Source organism: Giraffa tippelskirchi, chromosome 9, assembly GCF_054371585.1.
Source record: "Giraffa tippelskirchi isolate mGirTip1 chromosome 9, T2T-mGirTip1v1.2.pri, whole genome shotgun sequence".
Taxonomy (NCBI): Eukaryota; Metazoa; Chordata; class Mammalia; order Artiodactyla; family Giraffidae; genus Giraffa; species Giraffa tippelskirchi.
In genome coordinates, this window is record NC_137283.1 from 32901566 (window position 1) to 32926172 (window position 24607).

General features: G+C 38.9%; 1 protein-coding gene across 7 annotated transcripts in view; it reads left to right on the forward strand.

Moving 5' to 3' along the window:
- SUCLG2 (succinate-CoA ligase GDP-forming subunit beta) overlaps window positions 1-24607 on the forward strand; it is a 626520-nt gene that overhangs the window by 415872 nt on the left and 186041 nt on the right. For 2 of the 7 annotated variants that reach the window (XR_014064917.1, XR_014064920.1), the window contains exons 12-13: window positions 8877-9004; window positions 14627-15302. The gene's annotated coding sequence lies outside the window, so the exon portion shown is untranslated. Of the gene's footprint in view, window positions 1-8876; window positions 9005-14364; window positions 14445-14626; window positions 15303-24607 lie in introns of those variants that run through there. The other 5 variants (XR_014064916.1, XR_014064919.1, XR_014064921.1 and 2 more) reach the window with 4 other exon arrangements.

A 24607-nucleotide genomic window follows, 5' to 3' on the forward strand; every position in this document is an offset into this window, starting at 1 on the left:
CACATCCCCAAAGTCCTCACTGCATTCTGAAAAAAGATCAAACTGTATCAGGAAAGGTTGAGATAGGGGCCATACCCCCAAACGGGATTGACCAAATTCAGTTTTCAAGTGTTCTCTAAGTGATTTCATTCAGTGAAAGCAACTCTTGGCTTTAGTACTGGTCAAAAGAAGAGTCTAATGAAGCTCTGCTACTTACCTAGTTATTCTCGGTACCAGCCTGTGCTCAGTGAACCCTTTCCAAGAGCCCCACCTCATCTGGGAGGCTGAGAGCAATAAAGAGTCTGTGTTCATTCAGCTCATGCAAGCAATAGAATTTTTAAAGTTTCCTCTATAACCTTTGAAAATCTGTAGAAAAACAGGTGAGGGGCCTGAAAGATAGGTAAATGTGGGAGTAATAAAATCTGTCTCATCGAGCTGTCTTGGAGCTTGCTGCTGCTGCTGCTGCTAAGTCGCTTCAGTCGTGTCCGACTCTGTGCGACCCCATAGACGGCAGCCCACCAGGCTCCGCCATCCCTGGGATTCTCCAGGCAAGAATACTGGAGTGGGTTGCCATTTCCTTCTCCAGTGCATGAAAGGGAAAAGTGAAAGTGAAGTCGCTCAGTCGTGTCCGACTCCTAGCGACCCCATGGGTCTGCAGCCTACCAGGCTCCTCCACCCATGGGATTTTCCAGGCAAGAGTACTGGAGTGGGGTGCCATTGCCTTCTCCGTCGTCTTGGGGCTTAATGGAGGTCATATATACAGAGGTTTCTAGGTACAGTGATTGGTCATTAACAACTAGTTAAGAAGTGGCAGCTTTCCAAGAAGGAAAGCAGTCAAACCAGCCAGAATAAAATGTCTTTTGTCCAACACAGAAAAGGCATAGTTCACTCTACTTGGGCCAACAAAATTCTCTTAAAGGGCAAAATCAGCACCCAGTGCGTGACCCTTTAAGACTGAGGCCCGTCCCAGGTGCCAACCCCCACCTTTCTGCAAAGGTCAAACTGCCCTTAACTTGAGTGCTGACCATGGGGTAGCCAAACTACTAAACTACTCACATTGACAACTCCTTGGATTTTAGTGGATTTAATCAGCAGTCATGTTTTTTTAGTAACTAAAATATGCATTTGATGTGGCATCTTCTTTGCTGTTTCTGCCATCAACTCTTTGATGAGTTTTTCTCGAGAGCAAAGTGTCTGGTTTAATCAACAAGGTCTTTCAGACCAGCGTTCAGGTCCTTTCTTCAACTTAACTAGCTTAACTCTTCAGCACGGTGCCTGACCTCCCCAGCGCCCCACCTTCTTGTCTGAAAAATAAAGATAATGATAACACTTACCTCAGGGTTGTCAAGGTTAAAGAAATAATGAGTTGAGAAATGAGAGATCTGTCTCAGTGTGCATCCCCTCATAAATCCTTAGTAAAAAGTGATCACTGTTATTGTTTTAATTGATATGTTATTTCTGCTACTGCTACTATATTTTAGATTTTCTTATAGATGAGGATACTGGAGTGAAATGGAAATAATAAGAGAATTGACCATTTGGAGTTATTGAAAGGAACAGTATAGATGCACAGTCTGTTGAGCTTCCTAAATGAACATTGATTGTAAGCAATAGCTAATATGACCATCTTATTGCTACCGCCTACTCTTTACACATCTGGGCTGTATTTAGGTTGAAATATAATGACTAGTTGCAAAACTACTGTAGTCAGGGAACCATTAGTGGTAATGGCTGTTGGCTGACCCATAACATAAAGTTTTTCTGGGTATGAAGTTATGAGTTATGTTTGTCTTCCAGCCTACTTTGACAGATTGTTTTAGAGGGTCTCATATTGTCATACTGGAAAAAAAAAATCATCAAAGTGTGCGAAGAAAAGGATATTTGGGGCAGGTTAGAACACTAAAAATGCCTCCCTCAAATAACCCCTACTGTGCAGCTACTGCTTATCAGTCTTACCAGGAGCACCATAAATCACCTCTAAATTGACCATTATGTCATCCTCGGGCATCGGGAGTGACAAATAATCTGAGACAACCTCCTAGATTCCAAGGAGATTGTTTTCTTGCTCATTTCAACTCAAAAGGACTTAGAAGTAGTGCCAAACTTACACTCTACCTTTCTAATCTCCCTCTCCCTTTTTTAATGCAATAAACAAGGAGTCAGGGGAAGTTAGTTCCTGCTTCCTGATGTGATGATGGTGAATGGAAATGTGGTTGATGCAGAGACACTCTCCTTGTCTTCAACTCTGTTTAAAACTCCACACAGGTGGTAAGAATCTTCCAAGAAAACATACTTCTACAGACGTCTGAAGGGGACGGCCAAGGAGTAGAGGGAATGAAAAGCTGAGTAGCTAGTGGCCCATCCTTGGCCATAATGTGTGATAATGACAGATTTCAAGAGTGATCTTCCTGTGACATGCAATCAGTCCATCAAATGCTTGAGAGCAGGTGGGGAGTGAAAAGTTATTCAGGGGTGGTGCTAGGGACCCTTTATGAATTATTCATCTTAAACAAACTTGCACGAACCAGAGCACTCAAGTGAAAGCCTGTTAGCCAGAAGGAGGCCACTGAACAGCCCAGTTATACATCTCAGCAATGGTTTTTAAATGCTGTGTTTCGTGGCTCATATCAGGTGGGAGACTGTGTGCTGGCTCTGACTCATTTCTTAGTTGCAGTCTGCTCCCATTCTCACTTGGATGGCCATCTTACCGCCTCTTTTATTGTGGAGCTTTCAAAAAGCTGCACTCCTTGAAATGGAAATTACTAGGGTCACTAGTCTCTTGTTTTAGGGGCTGTGAACAGGGCAGAGCAATGCACTGTGGACTTCTGAGTGTGAGCGGTGCCCTAAGTCATAGAATCCAAAGGAAAGGGAAGGAGAGAGTGTGGAAAGTTCCACATTATCTAAGAAGAGGTCAGTGGTAGAGAGAAAAACAAAACAAAAAAAGGAAGAAGCGTATTGTAAATGGCAATAGTGAATGGCACCCAGAGGCATTAACACCCATGAGATGTTAATGACATGGGCTGCTCACCTCAACTCAAGACTAGGTTTCAGTGGTGGATAAGTGAAGTGTAATTAATTTACATAGAACTAGTAATCACAATACATGGACCTGAGATACTGTCCCCTGCTAGATGTCCAATAATCAGTAGCTGAAATCAAAGGATTGGATGAAATTGAACTAAAACTATTTATTTGACACTACACTTACTATCAGATAATTGGGGAAAATACTACGAATATCTAACATTTATTAAGCAGTCGATATTAGTAAGTGTTCTGGGTTTGTGCATGCACCATCACATTTAATCCTCTTAACTATAAGGAAACTCAGACTCAGAAGAGCCTGAGCAACTTTTTGTAAGGTCATATAACCAAGAAGTAACACAACTGTGATTTGAGCTCAAACAAGTCTCTTGCTATCCCTCTGCCAAACTATGCCATATTTTCTAGCACTAGTTCTTGAATATGTCAAAGTGAAAGAAAGAAAGTGAAGTCGCTCAGTCATGTCCGACTCTTTGCGACCCCATGGACTGTAGCCCACCAGGTTCCTCCATCCATGGAATTTTCTAGGCAAGAGTACTGGAGTGAGTTGCCATTTCCTTCTCCAGAATATGTCAAAAGGTGACCACAATCCATGCCTTACCCAGTTCACAAGATTATTGCTGATTTCAATGGAAAAAAGACAGGAACCCAAAGTGAGCAGGCAAGTGCTGCCAAAATGAAGCTCGTCATTACTATTTGCTAAGTCCAGTCTATATTTGTGGTTAAGGAGGATAGGCTTCAGGGGCAGATATCAGGGCATGGAGCCAAGGTTTGGTTTCGCCACTTACTAGCTGTGTGACCTTGGGCAAGTTATTTAACTTCTCTGAGCCTCAGTTGCCCCATTTGTAAATGGGGATAATAATGATCTTGACCTCATTGAGGTTTTAGGGGGCTTAAGTGAGATAATGCCTTTGAGATGTTAAGCACAGTGCCTTAGACATGGTCAACATTCAGGAAAGTGTAACTTCTGTTAGTATTACCTTTGAGTTAGTTCTCTCCAAACTCTGGCTGGCCTCTGGTTTAAAACCCAGTAGCTGGAGCATCATCCACCTGTCCCTGAGCAGCTGAAGACTCACAGTCACTCTTGATTATACTCCTGCAGCACTGAACTAGCACTTGAGACCTCCTAGACTATCTTGATGGCTTGATTGACACAGGCAATGATTGTTCAGCTTCTGATCTCATATGACAGCAAAACCTCGACTTCACTGAAACACCCAGGTGTAGATTTGAATTTTTTTTTAAAAAATGAAATTATTCTTCTCACACCGTGATGGCTGTGAGAAGTATAGTTTCTTTAATGATTTTTCAGTTGAAATGTTCTATGAACAAAATATTAGATTAATTACTGCTTTTTAAAGCACTTGTTCTATATTATCTTTTTTCAGTATAGATTATCTAAATCTTGGACTTTTGGTTTCAAATTCTCATTTCACTGACATCCAGTGTACATATCTTTAACTCATTTTTCTTATTTTAAAATCATGAATGGCACTAGCATTTAATAAGTGAAAAACTAATCTAAATCACTGTAGCCAGGGTTCTCCAGAGAAAGAAAACCAATAAGGTATATAAGATGTATATAAATGTTAGTCACTCAGTTGTACCTGATTCTTTGCAACCCCTTGGACTGTAGTACCACAGACTCCTCTGTCCATGGGATTCTCTAGGCAAGAATACTGGAATGGGTTGCAATTCCCTTCTCTGCGGTATCTTCCAGACTCAGGGATTGAACCTGCATCTCCTGCATTGCAGGCAGATTCTTTACCATCTGATTCACCAAGAAAGCCACAAAAAGATGTACAAAAGAGGAGGTTTATTATAAACATTGGCTCACACAGTTATAAAGGCCAAGTGATCCCACAGCATGCCGTATGCAACCTGGAGAACTTGAAAAGTTATTGGGCAATTCAGTCCATGTTCATAGGCCTGAGAACTAGGTGAGTCAGTGACAGTGATATAGTTCCCAATCCTAGGTCAAAGGCCTGAGAACTGCTGGTGTAAGTCCCAGAATCCGAATGCTTGAGAACAAGGAGCTCTGATGTCTGAGAACAGGAGAATATTCATGCCCAGCTGAAGAAGACAGGGAAGGAATTTGTCCTTTCTTTGCCTTTCTGTTCTGTTCAGGTACTCAACAGTTTGGATGATGGCTGCCTACACTGGGGAGGGCACCACTCTTTAGTCAGTCTACTGAATCAAATGTTAATCTCTCCCAGAAACACCCTCACAGACACTCCTAAAAATAATGTTTCACCAGCATCCCTTAACCCAGTCAAGTTCATATAAAATTAACCATCACAATCACTATGTATTTATTATCACTTTTGGCCCTTGCAGCCTTGTTGGGTTAGATGACCTGTTCATTCACCTGACTGTCTTGACAACAAATAATTTTTGAGAAAATGATTGTAAGATGCAAGTATTATGCTAGATCCTGAGGATACAACTTTAAAAGTGATTTCTCTTGCCTCTGGGAGCTTAGAGATGAAACAATATCTTTAAAAGCCAAAAGTCACTCCCTGGTTCACTGCAGTGTTATTCATAATAGCCAAGATGTGGAAACAATCCAAATGTCCATCAACAGGAGAATAGATTATGAAAATGTGGTATATACATACAATGGAGGGCTTCTCCAGTGGCTCAGTGGTAAAGGATCCACCTGCAATGAAGGAGACTCAGGAAACTTAGATTCAATCCCTGGGTAGGAAAGATCCCCTGGAGGAGGAAATGGCAATCCACTCCAATATTCTTGCTGGGAAAATTCCATGGTCAGAGGAGCCTGGCGGGCTATAGTCACCGAGGTTGCAAAGAGTCAGATGTGACTGATTGTGCATGCACATACAATGGAATATTATTCAGCCTTAGAAAGAAGGAAATCCTACCCTTTGCAACAACATGGATCGACCTGGAGGGCATTATGCTAAAGAGAAATAAACCAGCCTCAGAAGAGTTTGGGGTCGCAAAGAGTCAGGAGACATCTGAGCTACTAAGCATGCACGTTTGACATTGTGCCTACAGTCAACAACACAGTATTGTGAACTTGACAATTTAAGAGAGTAAACCTCCTGTTAAGTGTTCTTACACACATGCACACACATGTATAACCACACACACATGCACACACCCACACAAAGACACAGGGAAATTTTAGAGATGATGGGTATGAACATTATCTTGACTGTAGTGATAGTATTACCACATGGATACTATCATTGCGTAGTTCCCAAATACTATGCATATGTCCAAGCTCACCAAATTGTATGCATTATTAACCACATAGTTTTTAATGAAAACAAAATAAAACTTTAAAGGTAATATCCATTAGATGACAGATGACCCATGGCAAGAGTGTATGCTTTAGGAATTCTTATGAGATAACACTGACTTTGGACTTGGGTCATCCATGAAGATTTCTAGGGGAAGATATGAGTTGGAATTGAAGGATGCTTTGAGTATGACAAATAGAGGAAAGGAAGAAGGGCAAAGAGTTCAGCCAGCGTGGCATGTGTGGAGACAGTGATGGGCTGCCTCACAGGGTTTGCTGTAGGGAGGTGGATAAAAGTATTGAAAAGCCATGGCCTGGTAGTGGAAGGCTCTGAACAATAGAATAGGTAGTCAGGCTTTTCACTATAGCCAAATTAATATTGAACTCCTTAAAATTAAATTATATGAGTGATTTTATTCATATTAATGAAATAGCTCAACTTTTCCTACACTGCTACTGCTGCTGCTAAGTCGCTTCAGTCGTGTCCGACTCTGTGCGACCCCATAGACTGCAGCCCACCAGAATCCGCCGTCCCTGGGATTCTCCAGGCAAGAATACTGGAGTGGGTTGCCATTTCCTTCTCCAGTGCATGAAAGGGAAAAGTGAAAGTGAAGTCGCTCAGTCGTATCCGACTCTTAGCAACCCCATGGACTGTAGCCTACCAGGCCCCTCCGTCCATGGGATTTTCTAGGCAAGAGTACTGGAGTGGGGTGCCATTGCCTTCTTCACTTTTCCTATAAGGTGTGTTTAAACTGTACACATTGGTGCCATGAAATGGTAGTTTCATTTGTCTCAATAAAAATCTGGAATTTCCACCAAGCACATCAACTGGCTTTATCACAGAAATACTTAAATTAAGTATTATCTAAGCAAGAGCCAGAGTAGTGACCGAGGGAATTCCAACTTGAAGATGAAGTGTTTACAAATCATGCTGCTGCAAACCATGAGATTGCACTTAATGTTTTATAAAGTTAAAATCTTAAACATGTTGAGGCTAAAAAGTGATTCAGAAATTTTGACTAATTTGGCTAAATAGCTCATATTTAATGTAACACTTAAAATATTGATATATGTCAACACAGACTAAAGCTGTTCTCCAAAATTCTGTAACTTTTCCCCCTCTGAGAGCTAATTTTGTTTAATTAATTGACACGACAATTTTTATGTATCTTTCCTTTCACAAATGTTAAGTAATGATGTTAAAAATAAACATACTTAGAGAGAGCTGTCTTCCTCCAAATTACCAGCATGATTTATAAAACATTCCTAATTTTAATCAGAAAAACAGTCTTATTTTGGTTTTATTAGGTCTAAATTAGTGGACGCATTCCCATGTCCCCCATCACTATTTGGGGTCCCCCTATTTTCATCTCTTGAAGGGGATAGCAGAACAGATGTGCATTTATTGCACAGTAAACAAAGTTGACTTGATAAAGGGATCTTTACCTCTCTCTAGAAATGTAGACAGTACTCAGATCCCTTGAGTATCATGACCAAAACAAGTTCCTGGTGTCTTCCCTAAGTGGCAAGCTCCGTCCCACTCACTGTTTTTGCAAATAAAGCACAGATTCTGTAAAACACAATCACAGTGACTGCCCTATACATCACATACAACTATGAACAAGTGCCTTGAGCCCACCCTGTATTCCTGTTTCTTTCCAGGTCTCAGTCCGCCTTCCCTTCACAGTTTCTGCAACCTGACCCTTAGTAGTAGTCTTATCTACTACCTTTAGTAATAGTCACCTAGGAGTCTTATCTACTACCTTTCATCTAGTAGTTTTGTCCAAGGACGGTTGTTATCTCAATCAGTAATTTCACTTGCAGGTTGAAAATTGTTATTTTTCCAGTTCTTCTCTTTGGTCTTTAACTGATTTTTTAAAATACAGTAATATGCAAGGGGCAGACCTTTTCCAGAATCAACGATTCAATAAAGAAAACATTTCCAGCCTGGCCTCTTGGTGGCCAAGTTTGCTTTCATGAAATGTGTATACATGCTTAGTTGCTCAGAGTCACGTCTGATTATTTTTTGTGACCTCATGTATGGTAGCCCACCAGGCTCCTCTGTCCATGGGATTTTCCAGGCAAGAATACTGGAGTGGGTTGCCATTTCCTCTTCAAGGGGATCTTCCTGACCGAGGGATCAAATCTGAGCTTCCTGCATCCCTTATATTGGCAAGCCCACACAAGTCAATCCTTCCAAGAAAGAAAGGCAGTGCCTTTCAAAGCTTCCAGTCTAGCCAGGGCACTGGGTTTGGTTTCAAAACGTGGTTCTTTTTTGAAGACCACATACCTTCAAAATTTAATAGGAAAAGAGATCCTAGATTTGGGGAACCTAGAATTGTTCAGATCATACTCCACCCAAAGATACCATCTCTATTAGCCTATCAAAGTACCTAGAATTCAAACATTAGGAGCATTTGGACTAGTCAACATTGAATTTTTTCCACTTCTTTAAGAATTACTGTTTGTTTTATTTTAGTTGCTAAGTCGTGTCTTTTTGTGACCCCACGTTTTGAAGCCCATCAGGCTCCTCTGTCCGTGGGATTTCCCAGGCAACAATACTGAAATGTGTTGCCATTTTCTCCTCCAGGGGATCTTCCCAACCCAGCAATCGAACCTGCGTCTCCTGCACTGGCAGATGGATTCTTTACCACTGAGCCACCTGGGAACCCATTTTAAGAAATATTAACTGTTGTCTTATTTGAATCAAGAGTCAAGGTCAGCAGATTTCCTTGTGTTGTTACATTTCTTAGTTCTCTAACTGTTGAGCACTCTCTCTTTTAAAATTATTTTTCCATTTTAGTGACTTTTTGAAGAAACTAGATCAGAGAGAGAAATCTATAAGGAGAAAGTCTAGCCTGCTAGGGCTATTCTTTGTAGAGAGAGACAGCTATATGAGGAGAAGTGCAATCCTTCTCTTTCAAAGAGGGAAGCACTCTATGAGGACAAGGGCTAGGCAGCATGCAGCCTTCCTCCCCAGAGAAAAGAGAAAGCTGATCTGATTCAGCTTCTCCATTGGCCTTATTTTCCTCGAATGGGTCCCATACAACCTTTCATCTCTTTCTTTACATTCTTGCCGACACCTGTTGCTTTCAGTTTGTTTGTTTGTTTTTTCAATAGTAGCCATCCTATTGGGTATGTGGCAGTATCTCACTGTGGTGTCGCCTTAGTCTTATCATCTTAGTTGTTGGAATATCTTTTCTTGAAACAAAAATACTGTAGTTAACAGAAACTGTGGACAAAGTGTTAGATCACTCAGGTGGAGGACTACTGACCTTATGATTTCACAAGCAAATCAGATTTACTGAAAATAGTACCATAGGAAGGTTATCTTTGGGAACAGCCTCATGACTATGGAGTAGTCTTCCTTATACATAAATTGTCAGTTATAATACCTTCTCGTGGGTTTCAACAGATTAAATATGATGTTTATAAAGTGCTTCCCACAGTTTATAGCACATGGGACGTGCTCAGTGAAGAAAAGGTATTATTAGTTGAATTTTATGGCACCTATGCACTTAAAAAAAAAAAACAAACTGGTAATTCTGTCAAAATCAGGGATATGGCTGGTTTGGAATGACCTTGTGCTTAGCAAATCCCTACTGGCCTCTAGTGATCACTGAATTATTTTGTGAGACAGCTTATTTAATAATGCATACTAGCATTTTGTTTTTCCTTTCCAAAATGAGACATTTGCATATGTCTAATCTTCAGATCTATTCTTCCTGGTTGACACAGTCAAGGTACCTTAGTCAAATATTTACGTTCCTGATACAATCTTCCCAAGACATTCTCAGAACTTTTGGCTAGTTCATACATAAATAAATAAATGATAGTGTTAGGTCACTTTTTTTTTAAGCCACTCCAATAACTCCTTGTCAGTTGAGATATAACATCGCAGTTACAAAAATGCTTAAGATCTCAGTTTCTAACTGAAGTGAACTCTTTCTTTCATATGCAAACAATAGTGAACTTGATGGTTCAAAAAATATAAAAATCAATGAGAAAGGTTTAACAGAGCAATTAATGAGATAATGTCTAGAATGCAGTTTGAACCCCTGGGAAAAATGTATTTATACCCACAAAACATTTTTACCATTATATTTGTTCATGAGCCATAAATACAGTTGAATTCTTCTGTGAAATCAGGGCCTGGAGGTAGGGAAAAAGGAGGAATCAATATTTTCTGTCTTTGTATCATAGTGACATTTGTTCATAGCCATTTGAACATTTATTTATTTACAATTAGTATTAGAGCATAACACTCTCTTTAAAATGCATTTTATTAATCTCAGACTCAAGAAAAGTGACTTCTGGCAGTCACCTTCACTATTACCCTTGAATCTGAGGACTTCCCTGTTGTTTTTAAATTGGACTGTCTTATTTAGGTTGGCTCTTAGTCTTTCCAGGAAGATTCTGAAGAGGTTTTTATTTGTACTTCACCTGTTTCTTTATTGACTTTGTAACTTATTTAAAGGACATTGGATTTCTTTATACCATCCATTCACTTATCTAAGACACTGTCTCCAAGTTACAGATAAATCTGCAAAGACTAAGCTAGATACACTTCCTAAATTTAAAATGACTCTGATTGTCCTTACCTTTGCCTAAATATGAAATAAAGGGTATAAAGAATTTTACAATAGCTTTGGTTGTAACTGTGGAAAATACTGCTTCTTTAATCTATCAGATAAATAGAAAAGATAGGTTGAACATGTCATTTAATCTTGAGAGCCCATATTCTAGAGCAGTGCTTCTCAAAATTTAATGAGCATATCAGTCATCTGGAGGACTCCTTAAAAGCAGGCTGTGATTCAGTAGGTCAGGGTGGAGTCTGAAATTCTGCATTTCTAACAAATGCCCTGCTGATAAGGCTTTTGGTTCATAGACCTTGCATTTGAAATCCAAGGATCTAAAATATGTTAAAATGCTGAGATGAAAGATGATTATTTGAATTCAGCTTCATTCTTGAAAAATGTAAAGGAATACCTTTATATGTGTATTATGTACATATAATATTCAAAAGTTTATGAGAAAATTTAGAACACACTCAAAAGTGAGATCTCAGTGTATTAAAGAGTAGATTATTTGCCAAATTATCCCTTTAGCATCTGTGGAGCTAATATAGACATTAGAAAAATAATTTGACATTCCTGAAACTCACTACAAAATTTTTGATGACCTCACAACTGCTTAGTTTTTGAAGCATAAGAGGTGCTTATTTTGGAGTAGAAATAATTCCTGATCATGAACATATTTTATAAAGAATGCCTACCAATGGGTTATTTGTTATTGTTGGTACAAATATCAATTTTTCTTTTGAGCTGAGTTGTTTCTTACTTAGTTTTTTTTTTTTTTTCTTATTTAAATTGCTCCCCCCCCAGCTTTATCGAAGTACAGGTGACATGTAACACTGTGTTAGTTTAAGGTATGCAGCATGTTTATTTGATATACTTCTATATTGTAGAATGATCACTGCTGTAAGGTGAGCCAACACCTCTATTACATAATTCACATAACTGCTGTTTTGTTTTTTGTGGTGAGAACATTTAAGAGCTACCCTCTTAGACACTTTGAAGTTTATAATACAGTGTAATTAACAATAATCACCGTGTTGTATATTAGATCCCCAGAACTTAATCGCCTTATAATTGAAAGTCCATGTTTTTTGACAGTACTTATTAAAATTCTGTAGACATTATGTCCCCAAATTACTTAAGGAAAAAAAGTTCAGATAATTCATTTGGCCAACATTTATTGAATGACTGCCATGGATGGGCCTGGAACTGTAAAAGACACTAAAGTTACCTAGAAAGGAGTCCAGTGCTCAATCAGCAAATTAGCAAGTGGAAGAGAAAGATAAGCACACTGCCACTGGTAATTCTGTTAGAACTGCACTAAAGCAGTAGTAGTCAGCTAGAGCTGCTGCAACAAAATCTCACAGACTGGCTGTGTAACCAACAGAAAGTTACTTTCTTACAACTCTGGGGGCTGAAGTCCAAGATTAAGGTACCAGCAGGTCTGGTTTTCTCTGAGGCCTCTTTCTTGGGCTTAAAGAGAGCCCCCTTCTCAGTGTCCTCACGTGCGCTTTCCTCTGTGTGCACATCCCTGGTGTCTCTTTGTGTGTCCAAACTTCCTCCTCTTACAAGGACATCAGCCAGATGGGATTTGGGCCGGCCCTCACAACCTTGTTTTAATTTAATTCCCTCGTCAAAGGCTCTGTCTCCAAATACTGTCATATTCTGGTACCGGGGGTTAGGGGCTTCAGCATGGGAATTTGGAGGGAACAAAATTTAACCCATAACAGGAAGGCAAAATGTTTTTTGGAGCAGTGGACAGAAAACAGTGTATTATTTCTGGGGTCAAGGTAGTCACATAAGGCTACTTGTATATAGCATTTGAGGTGACCCTCAAAAGAGAAATCAGATTTGGGTCATATAGGTTAAAAATTGGAGGAAAAGTCAGGATCAAAAGTTGGAAGCAGTATTTTAGAAATTTGTTTGAAAAATGTATCAAAAAACTTGGAAAAACAGGAAAAAAGTCCCTAACAAATGCCACCTCCTACACAATCATTGTTATTATTTTGTTGAGTTTTCTTTCCATCTTTCTTACCTATCTAGTTTTATATACAATTAATGTGTATAGGCACATTGAACTTTGGTTTATTTTGTTAAACCATTGACAAAATTTATATATATTATATAAATATTAAAAATATATTATATATATTACATATATATACTTTATATATTAAATAATATGTATTTATATTATATACATATTATATAACTTTTTTACATTATGTCATAAGCATTCTCCACGTTTTAGTAAACTATCAGAATTCATCCTACCGTCCCCTTTAGTTGACAATTAAGTAGCTTCTAGTTTTATAAAATAGTATGAAGTTTTTGTATTTTTGAGTTATTTTCTGTGTTTTGGAAATTTCCTTGGCATACTGTCCCCGTGGTGATATTGACAGGGCATATCTTCAGAGATGTCATATTTGTTAAATGATTGGATGACATCAACAGTATTATGACCCCTGATATATATTGACAAATTACCTTCCTATAAGACTACACCAATTTTCATGTCACCAGCAGAGAGTGACAGCACCAGTGTTATGCTCAAATGTCATGGCCACTGTGTCCTCTGATATCCTACAGTAGCCTCCGGCTGTTCAAGATTCTCCGCCCGTGTCACCCTCTTTTTTTTCCTTCATGGCACCCAAGGCTGTGTGAAATTATCTCACTCGGTGTGTAATTCTGCACCTTGCTTGTCTCTCCCTTTCCAGAGGATACACTGCATCGTGCCATCCATCTTGTCTGTGTCCCTCCCTCCCTGGCACATTATAGACACTCATAGATATTAAATGAGTGAGTTCATTTTGCCACATTTGGTCCTTTTAATTTGATTTTTTTTTCAAAATATCTCACCTCATTTGTAGTGTATTATCAGTTGTCCATTCCCTTTTGTGATGTGTTTAAGTCAGTGCAAATGCAAGTCTTGACCATGAACATGTAACATGAGATATACAGGCCAGCTGGCCTAGAGCTCAGGGTATGGACTCAGCATTCTCCCAAAACACATGTGCCTGTGTATTTTGAAGGAACACGTATCAGCCAGAGTGACCAGGGAGTAAAAGGGCATAGATGGATGTACGGAAAATGAAGTCACAAAATACTCCACATGAAAATGAGCTGGCAAACAGAACATGGCTCGTCACTGCCACTAGGGGAGAGAAGGCACGTGTTTTGTCTCTCAGAGACACCGGGCAATGTCTGGAGACATTTTTCCTTGAGAGGGTAAAGTGCTTGGATATCACTGGTGGGAGTCCAGGGCGGCCCCCACATAGAGAAACCATAACATGGAGCAAGAGACAGGCATCAATACCATTTACAAACTTCTCGGACAACTCAGATAATGGGCAGCCATGTTTGGGAATCATTGGAATTTTGAAAAAAGTGGTTATCAGATATGCAGCAGCTGAGCTGCCTTTTAAAATCCATTGAGAGCATATAAAGGTATGGATTCTCCTACCCTAACTAATGCTCTCCCTGGCCCCATTTCTTCACCAGTAGGTATGAAGTGAAACGGGGCAATCTCATTTCCAAGAGCTCCCTGGCCATCTACTGAATGTCTAGAGCTGGGACCTCAGGTGAGTGGAGAGATTAGGAGCTCAGGTGGGCAGTGTTACCCATTGCTCCCAGGTGTGTGTTTTTAGGAGAGTCCCTGCTTGATTTTTTCAGAGTCAGACTGAGCACTTTATATTGTAGTAACCTAGGACACACACCATAGCTGTTTGAAGTGAGAGGAACCGTGTGGCCTGTGTGTTTGCAGGATGGAAAGCTTGCTCGCCTGGGTGGCACTGGAGTCCGGAGACAGCAGGAAATGAGACCACATTCCTGTTGTTCAAATAACCTGTCTGCAAGGCCTGAGGAGCTCTGCCATTCAGCAGTGAGCTGTCTGGCTCCCTTTTGCTGCATGCATTGGACACAATAGAACTAGAAGCTTCTGAAAGCAGGTGAAAGGTAAGACCCATCTGGGAAATGGCTTGTTCCACTTTACCGCCATCACTCAGAACAGGTTTCCAACAAAGGAGCTAACCCTTTGTGTGCCCCCTGCCCCTGGCTGCCTCGCCCACATATTCTGTGCCTATCGTGAACTTCATTTAGAGATAGCTCTCAAATCTGACTTTACTATTTTAGGCTTCCGGACTCCCCACAGAGTTCTCAGTTGGTCTGTGTTTGGCACGTTATCTGGGTCATCAAAGTGCCTGAGCTCACTCCAAGTTTATAAACAAAGGTGCCTCCTACCACCTTCAGAATCCCCGGGGCTGGGTGGGTATCAGCAAAGGCTGTTTGCCTGCAGCACCAGCTGCCGCAGGCTGTAGGGGTGAAGAAGCTGCACTTTGATACTTCTTGTTGTGGTTTATCAATCCTATTGTCATCATCTCTTAGGAAAATTAATGGTTCGGTCTTTCAGTGAACATGTAAATAAAGTGATAAAAAATAAACCAAGGCCAGTTGTTTCCTGATGGAAAAAGGAGAGATGAATTAAGAACATTTATGATGAGCAGCAGAGGGCTGTTTGTGAGCTTAGGAGGATTTAGAAACAGTGAAAACCAGGGCCATGTTTGGTGACTCAGTGATGCTGGCTGTTCTGTACTGGGAGGACATCCTTGTCCCAAGGGTGTGGTCTCCTGGTTATTAATGGTGTTTCTTGGAATTTGTGCTTTGATCTGATTGAAACCAACATTGTTCACTCAATTTCCCATCAGTTTTATATTAGGAAATAAACCTTTGTCTTAACTGAGTTACCTAACTGATAAAAGGAGATACTACTAATCATAATAAGGTTAATAACAAACAATTACTTGAATCTCCTACATGTCTATTCATTTATTCAGCAATGTTTTTTTCTGAGTCTCTTCTCTGCATCAGGTATGATTCTAGGCCCTAGGATACACTGTGACCAAGACAGATAGTCCCTTGCCTCTTAGAACCTACCAGTTCAGTTGGAAGACAGAAGGTAAATAAACCAATGCAATATGATGTCAAATACTAATATGTGAAGAATAAAGCAGAGTAACAGCATGGCAAGTGAGTGGGGTACAGTTTATGTAGGGAGATCAGGGAAAGTCACTGTGAGATGGTATCTAACAGAGAACTGGCTCAAGTGAAGGAAGGAGCCACTCTGTGAAAAAATGCCGACCCAACAATGATCTTATTTGGGAACCTGCAAATATACTGGAAAAATCCTGATTTTGAAAGTGGGAATCCTGGGGTTCTGATCCTGGCCGCACTTCTGATTAGCTGACTTCTGACTTTGAGAAGTTAAGCTCTCTCTCTCTCTGTGTCTTCTGATTTCTCCAGGTGGAAAAAGAAAGTATTTTGGTTCAACTTACAGGATGGTTTTGAGACTTGAATGAGAATCAAACATTTGAAACACAGTGGCCAGGATGTGAGAGGGTCTTGGTGAATGTTAGGATGCTGAGAGACAGATGGGCAGATGTTTGACTCAGCTCCCGTCTTTAGAGGGGCTGCTTACTTCCATTCAGTCTGTTACCGTGTGTTTGAGCACCTCCTGGGCAGTCTCAGGATGCCCCAGTGAAGAAGGCAGACAGTATCTGATCCTAAGTGTCTCCATTCAGACTGTGTTCTGTGATAGCTTAGTGTTTGAGGACTAGACACCCTGGAGCCAGCCATGTGGGTACAGGTCTCAGTCCTTCCACTTAGTATATTTGTGAGCTTGGCAAGTAGGTTAACGTCTCTGCCCCTGTATTTCCTCATCTGTAGAATAGGATGATGATAACTAATAATAACAATAATAGTAGTACTTAACTCATAAAATTGTCAGAAGGATAAAATAAGTAACATTTGAAATGAGTAATATTTCAAATACATTTAAGGGAATTTCACACATGATACATACTAGAAGAGTATTTCAAAGTTGAAAATAAAAACTTCCTTGTGGATTGTTCTGTGTTGTACAAGAGGCAGGCTAACCTTTGGTCTGCAGTTATCACCTTATTTGATTATCTCAACAGTTCATTTCACAGATGAGGAAATGGAAACTCAGAAATGTTAAACATTTTGCCCCAAAATAACACACCTGGTTAGTGTATGAGCTGGAAATGTAAACTAAGTTTGACTCTAGAACCCCCCTCTTGACCCTTTTTCCTCTGGGATGGGTTACTGAAGGTCCAGATACGAGCACAGGTGGGTTCCTGCCCTGGGAAGATTTAAAGTGAAGGGGAAGAGCCACTAAGGGGTTACAAGACATGCACAGGATCTCAAAGCTCGTGAGGAATCCAAATCTAGAATTCCCACCTCTAAGTCTAGAGCAACTTTGCTGTTCCATTTGTAGAATTGAATGCAGTAAGTGTTTATTAAATGATTCTGTGTACTAAAAGATAAAAGAGCAAAATAATTCCTGATGTATTCAGGTGACCAGAAAAGATGGTGCTCTCCAGGGACTATTAAGGAGAGTCTCTTGGTTTGGGAAATGTGAGCAAAGTCTTTTTAGATAAACTTTATTTGGGCATAATTTTTCAATAGATTTACAGAAAAGTCATGAGGATAATACACTGGTTCCTACATACCTTTAATTCAGTTTCCTCTAAAATGGTAACATCTGACCCGTCTAAAGTTAACTTTGCTACACTAATATTAGCTAAACTACAGGCTTAATTAGGATTTCACCACTTTTTCTGCTAATATCTTTTACCTGGGATCCACTCCAAGATATCAAAGTGAATTTAGGAAAATCCTCCTTTTGACTTAAGAAATTTTAACTTGTACCGCTATTTGCAAGTGTTGCATTCTGGTAAAAAGATATTGCATCTTATTTAATGGTTTCCTCTTTTTGTTTGGAAAGAAGGAGCTGGGTGCTTCAGAGTTTTGAATGGCACAGTCATTACACAGATTTGTTTCCCTCACAAGAGAAAAAAGGATCAGTCAATACAATAGGATAATTTCTAAATTTATTTGAAACAGCCAGAGTCATATATTTAATGGACAAGAAAAAAAAAAAAACTGCCTAGATTTCCTGTTTTTAAATTTATTGATCTATCACCCCAAAGACAAAAAAAGATGTATCTATCTGTAATGTTAATTGACCCCTCCCAGGACAGATTTCACTTTTAGTTTTAAAGCACACCTCATGAAGTTATCCTATTCTGTGAGTGTGTGTGTTTCTCAAAGTGGGAGTTATTCTAAGGGGGATAAAATACCAAAGAAAGCAAATGAAAGTGGTCTTTATGAGTTTCACGTTCATTTTTATTACATAATTTTGTCTGAAAGCTTGGTTAAATTAAATGTATAATGTGATCCTGGTGTATCTGCATTCATGCAATAGCTTTTTAGTTTGTTTTTAACAGAGATCTTCCTGACCTTGGAGGTTTAGAAAATTTGCTTTCACATGGCCGAATGGCTTGGGTGTATTTCTCTGGTATATTAGGCAAAAATGTGTTGATCTTCTCACCAGTATGGTGCCCTTCCTCTTTTTTAACCTCTTGTGTATTGTGTCAACAAAATTAATTATGACCATTTAGGAAGAAAAGTACAATACAAAGCAACTTTTATTCACGCCTAAGATTCTAGGTGTTTTCTTTAAGGTAAGAAGCTCAGGGGAGAGGTTACCATTTGATAATTCATACAGACTTCTCCTGACTCAGACATTTTTTATAGCACTCTTAGGTCTTCAAGCGCTGCTTCAGTAGGTACCCAGTCATTGTTTATCCGTACAGGTTAAATTCTTTTTGTCTGGTAGGGACTAAGAGTGATACTCATCGGTACTAGTAAGGATCGTTAAGGTAGACTTTTATTCTAACTTGGAAGCGGTTGTTTTGAGAAGTAAAATGAAGGTGACCAGTCAAACCAGAAATCAACCAAATCACCACTACTCAATGATTTCCCTTCCCTTTAGTGAATTCATCACTTGTCGCAGTTTATACTCTGAAGCCTGACATTGAGATTCCCGAGGATACAACCTGAGAGTTTCCATATCTTTGAGGATTGTTGCTGTTCAGTTGCTGAGTCTTGCCTAACTCTTTGTGACCTCATGGATTGCAGCACTCCAGGCGTCTTTGTCCTTCACTATCTTCTGAAGTTTGCTCAAACTCATGTATATGTCCAGTGAGTCAGTGATGCCGTCCAACCATCTCACTGTCTGCCACCCCCTCTCCTTTTGCCTTCCATCTTTCCCAGCATCAGGGTCTTTTACAATGAGTTGACTCTTCCTATCAGGTAACCAAAGCATTGGAACTTCAGCTTCAGTCCTCCCCATGTATATTCAGGGCTGATTTTCTTTAGGATTGACTGGTTTGATCTCCTTGCTGTCCAAGGGACTCTCAAGTGTCTTCTCCAGCACCAGAAATCAAAAACATCAATTCTTTGGCACTCATCCTTCTTTATAGTCCAACTCTCCCATCCGTTTGGACCATAAACTTGGACCAAGTTCTTTCCATCCTCCAAGAGTCAGTTCAGATGATTCTGTTAATTCTCTCCTCTCACCTCTCCTAAAAAGAATTCTTTATGGTACAAACATGCATTCTCTGTGGAAACAGTATTATCCTCAGGGGAGTAAAAATTGGTTCATAGTTGGAGGGGGTTAAAAAAAAATCTTACTCTCTTTGTGTATAACATACAGATACACAGAGTACATAAACAGATAATCAGTACGTTTGCCTATTAATTAATGGGGGAAGCAATTAAGAAAAAATAGATATGTAAAAAGGTTCTCAGGAGGACAATAAGGAAAAAGAAGTTGAAAACACTGGTTATAGACTTAGCTTTGAGTATTCATTGTTTCCAAAACCAGGAATCATCTCTCTAGCAGGTGTCCTCTTAGGTTAATAGAACAAGAGATGCCAGTAAAACATAATATTGGCCCGATGTTGCAATTAAGCAGTGTTCCATCCTCTAATCTTCCCATGGCCATGGCAGAAAGAAAGCTTTTGATGTTATCTTGTCCAGGGGCTTTGTCTGCCCTTTTGCACTTTCTGATTTACAAAATCATCAGTAAATTTGTCATTCCAAGTTAACTGAAGTTTATGTGTTATTACATCTGGACTTCTCAGACAAAATGGAAAAATAGAGATGTTCTGTAACAATTGTGGGGAGCAACCAAAGGAACAAGCAGAAATGACCGAAAAATTGTTGTGTAAGTGTGAAAGCCACAAGAAGTGAGAGAGACTTTGCTTGGCTATAAAGAGTCACTTTGAAGCCTACTGTCTCTGACGCACCTCCCTGAAGGGTTGGAAAAAATGAAATAGTTTCTCAGCCATTCTTTCAGCCAAGGGTGTCTGTGTGACAGATCTGATAGAAAGTCGCTGGTGGTAAGGATGGAAGTTCTGGGAAAATTTTTGCTCTTGTGTCTTTCCCTTTTATTCTGTCTTTGAATGCAAGTATAATGTCAGGATCTGGCAGCCACTTTGTAATATAATTATGAGGCAGCAAATTCAAGGCCAAAACCCCAGCATGCTGTGGATGACAAAATGGAAAAGAGAGGAAGAGACAGAGTTTCTGGTCACCTCATTGAATAGCGAGACCAGTGTCAGCAGCTGCCCTATTGTTCCATGGAATACTGTGTGTCTATCCTGCCTAAGCCACTCTTAATTGGGTTTTGTATTACTTATAGCTAAACATGTTCCTACAATACCTTATTTAGGAGATAATATCAGATTATGAAGAAGAAAAGAGGCACATTTTTCTGCCTTGTCCTCTAAATAAAAGTGATTTTTAATCCTTCAGATTATTTCTATAACATCAGGCCTCTGCAAACTTAGCTCATTAATATTCCTTGACAAGGAGTTATTACATGTCTTACATTTCAACATAGATTACAAGTTGTGGAAAGCCAAGACTTTTTAGGAATTTTCTGATCATCTCTCCCACAGATTGTGTTCTGCATGATTGGAACCTCGGTATCCTCAAGCCTCTGAGATAATCACCCTATGGCCTTGTCCATCCCACTAGCAAAGAGAAAGTTTCCACCCTCACTACCCCTTTCTGTGCATTCTGTGCTTACCTCTGAGGAAAACAGAATCTCAGAGGGACAAAAAGACACAGAAGGGACACACACTTTTTCAGGGTCATGTGGAGCACTTTAATTCCTCCTAACCTCATTTTGAGTCCTGGCCACTCCATTAAGGTTTCACTTTTGCTTAATTGAAAGTCTCTTTGAAGGGCTGATACTCCCCTTCCTCTATATGGAAAAGCAATATTCTAACACTAACAGAAAAACTGCCAAGAGTTTTAAAATAGCTTTTTGTCCCCAGTTGTATAAATAAATACTTCAGGATTACCGAGATTTAGCCTCAGTTACCATGGTTTGATTCATATTAAAGTTCTGTTTTTATTATTAACATAATTTATTTAATGGGTTCATGGATGAGAAGACTGCAAAGATTTTGGGGTCATTTTTTTTGTTACAAGCAAATTGGAAACAGAAAATAAAAAGGAGGAAAATAAAACTATGATACTATTGTCTAGAGATGATATTTGGGGGCAAAATTTTGCTTTATCTGTCTATATATATATATATATATACATACATATATATGGATTTATATAGATAGAAAAAGGAATGGGAAAATTATGCATACATATATGTATATTATGGAGAAGGCAATGGCAACCCACTCCAGTACTCTTGCCTGGAAAATCCCATGGATGGAGGAGCCTGGTAGGCTGCGGTCCATGGGGTCGCTAAGAGTTGGATACAACTGAGCGACTTCACTTTCACTTTTCCTTTCATGCATTGGAGAAGGAAATGGCAACCCACTCCAGTGTTCTTGCCTGGAGAATCCCAGGGACGGGGGAGCCTGGTGGGCTGCCGTCTATGGCGTTGCACAGAGTCGGACACGACTGAAGCGACTTAGCAGTAGCAGCAGTATATGTATATTATATGCATAAAGATTTCAATATTTACTTAATGTATGTTGCTTCAATTTTTGCATTTCACTCACTCAACACCTTTTTTAATGATTGCATAACTTTTCATTATATAAAAACATAATGTATATTTTAAAAGGTCAATTATTAGATAAATGTTCTCCTATTTTCATCAGTATAAATATTGCTAGAAGGAATACTTTTTACAGTAAGTCTCTGGCATACTTCGGGGTCACTTCAAGTAAATTTGCTAAGATTTCATAGCAATTAAAATCTAGAACTAATCAGAATAAACTATTATTGTATTCTGTACTCATCCATATAAATAGATTATTATGCTTTCCAGAGTTTGTCGTTCTTTACTGAGGTCATCAGTCCAATTCCGAATGATCAGAATATAAATATATTTGTGTTCTTGAACTTTTAGACTCCTTTAGGTAAAACCAATCTTTGCTCGATAAGTTTAATGATCTTAACCAACCAAGAGACAATATAGCTTGATGATGAAGTGACTAAGTTTCTGGTGAAATTTGGCAAATTTAAATGATGGGAGCTTCATTTTTCCAGGCAGTTTAATCATCAGGGTTTCAGCGCAAAAAAGATGCTTTTCTGAGTTAATGTTATTTTTATGTCTGTTAGGCAGTAATGAGTTTTACATAATTAGTATATAACTCATTTCATATTCATCAAGTTATTAATGAGAGAAATAATGCTGGATTTGGCAGCAAAACACTAATAATGTTACATGTAACGGACCAAGAGAGGAAAAATTGTGGTTAAGCTGATTTTTTTTGTAAGTAACGCTGCTTTTTTTTTGTTTGGTTTGAGACCCAGAATCATATTTATATTGTAGTTCTTCCCTATAATTAAAATGGGGCTTCCCAGGTGGTACAGTGGTAAAGAATCTGCCTGACAATGCAGGAGACTTAAAAGACAAGAGTTTGGTCCCTGGGTTGGGAAGACCCTCTGGAGTAGGAAATGGGAACCTGCTCCAATATTCTTGCCAAGAAAATTCCTTGAACAGAGGAGACTGGAAGGCTACAATCCATGGGGTTGCAAAGAGTCGTATACAACTGACACACCAGCATACATATAATTAAAAAAAAAATCCGTTGTCATTGTGGTAAAAATGAATGCAGTAAAATATAAAGCATAAAATAAATATTAACCATGATTTTACCTCTCAGAAGTAATTGATAATATAGTATATTTCCTTCAAGTCATTTGTCTGTGCCTACTGTAGATGAAAGTATATATGCTATTTTTTATTCATCATTATATTAAAACAGTTGTCCCATGTTATTAAAAATTCTTCAAAAACACCATCAGAGTAGCTGTGTAACATCCCAGGGGTAAATATGTGTTAATCAAATTTTTGTTGAGAGATATTTTTGGTAATATTTCACTACCAAGAATAATTCTGAGATAAATATCCACCAACTTCTTTGTCAAAATATTAATACCAAACTACTACTTTCATAGGGTAGATTTCCTAAAATAAAATGACTAGATCAGAGACTATTAACTTTTCTAAGCTTTGGCAATATATTGCCAGATTGCTTTTCAGAAAATAATTCACATTCCCACTAATCAGGATAAGAGTACCTGTCTCAACATACCCAAGTCAGCATTGCTGTTGTTTTTTATTTTAACTAATGAACAAAGCAATTTTTTTGCATTGATAATAAATATATAAATATTTCCATAAGTATATCAATTATCTGTGTTTCTTCTATGAAATATAAATTCATGTTCTTCTGAGAAGAAAAAAATTGACTGTAGTAGTCATGGTGGGAGGAGTACTGAAAAACATTTCCTTGAGGGTCATTGAAGTTAATTTTATTATAAATTATACATGTACTCTGCTATATCAAGAATTCCAATACTACTTATTTCAGACGGATAAAAATTTTAAATATTAAAAAAGAAAACCAAATAGTTCTGGGAAAAATTATGGATAATTTATATTTTCAGTAAATCTTTAAAAGGCCAGGTGGCTGTGGACCCGTCCACTCCCCTCCACCCCAGTAGGCTTCTTTCTGGCCTAGTTGTGAGAACTGAGATAATTAACCACAAATCTGCCAACTAATAATTTTTCTTGAAACTTCGGTGCACAATTCATAAAAGCTATCTAAATTCTTATAAGACTGCTGGAGCAAGTTGATCACAAGGCCCCAAGCCCAGCTCACTTATCCATAAGTTCACAGTCTGGCTTGATGATTTATTGGCTTTACTAATGGTCTTAATTTCATTATCATTACTTACCATTCATCAAAACTGACCATGCTGATTCAGAGCTTTACCAAGTGACCCAACAAGAACTTGTGTTAATATCCTTCCCAACATCTGTTACCTTGATGGGCTCAGAAAACATCTCAGACAGAACAAGGACCCAGAGTCACTATTGCACTTATGCATTCGATCATTCAGTCCCTTACACAGTTCTTCCCCAGGGTCACTGGATATTAGGTGACCTTGGGCATTTCGATTTCATGTAGAGGGGTCCATATCAGCCTCCACATTATCAACTGGAGATAAAGTGGATAAAATTAAAAGTGCCATATATTTTTTCCCTCTTAATGCCTTTTTTACAGCATAGTCTTCTTCTTTTTGCTAAAACAACTAAACAATACAAAAAAAAAAAAAAAAAACCCAAATTTTCTTGAGTATTTTTAGTTTTGTCTTTTCTAAGATTTTCCTATAATAATATTAGAAGAAATTATAGAAAATACTAACCTCTGAAAATACACTCCTTAAGATTGCCCTAATGATTGCATTGTAAAGTCACTGGTCTCCATGTCCCCTGGACGCCCATTTGTCTGAAAGGCAACCCAGACTTGTGTGTTGGGGAAGGGAGCGGGACAGGGAACAGAGTGGTGATGGGAAAACCTTAATCACAAATTCATGACAAAAATGTAAGATG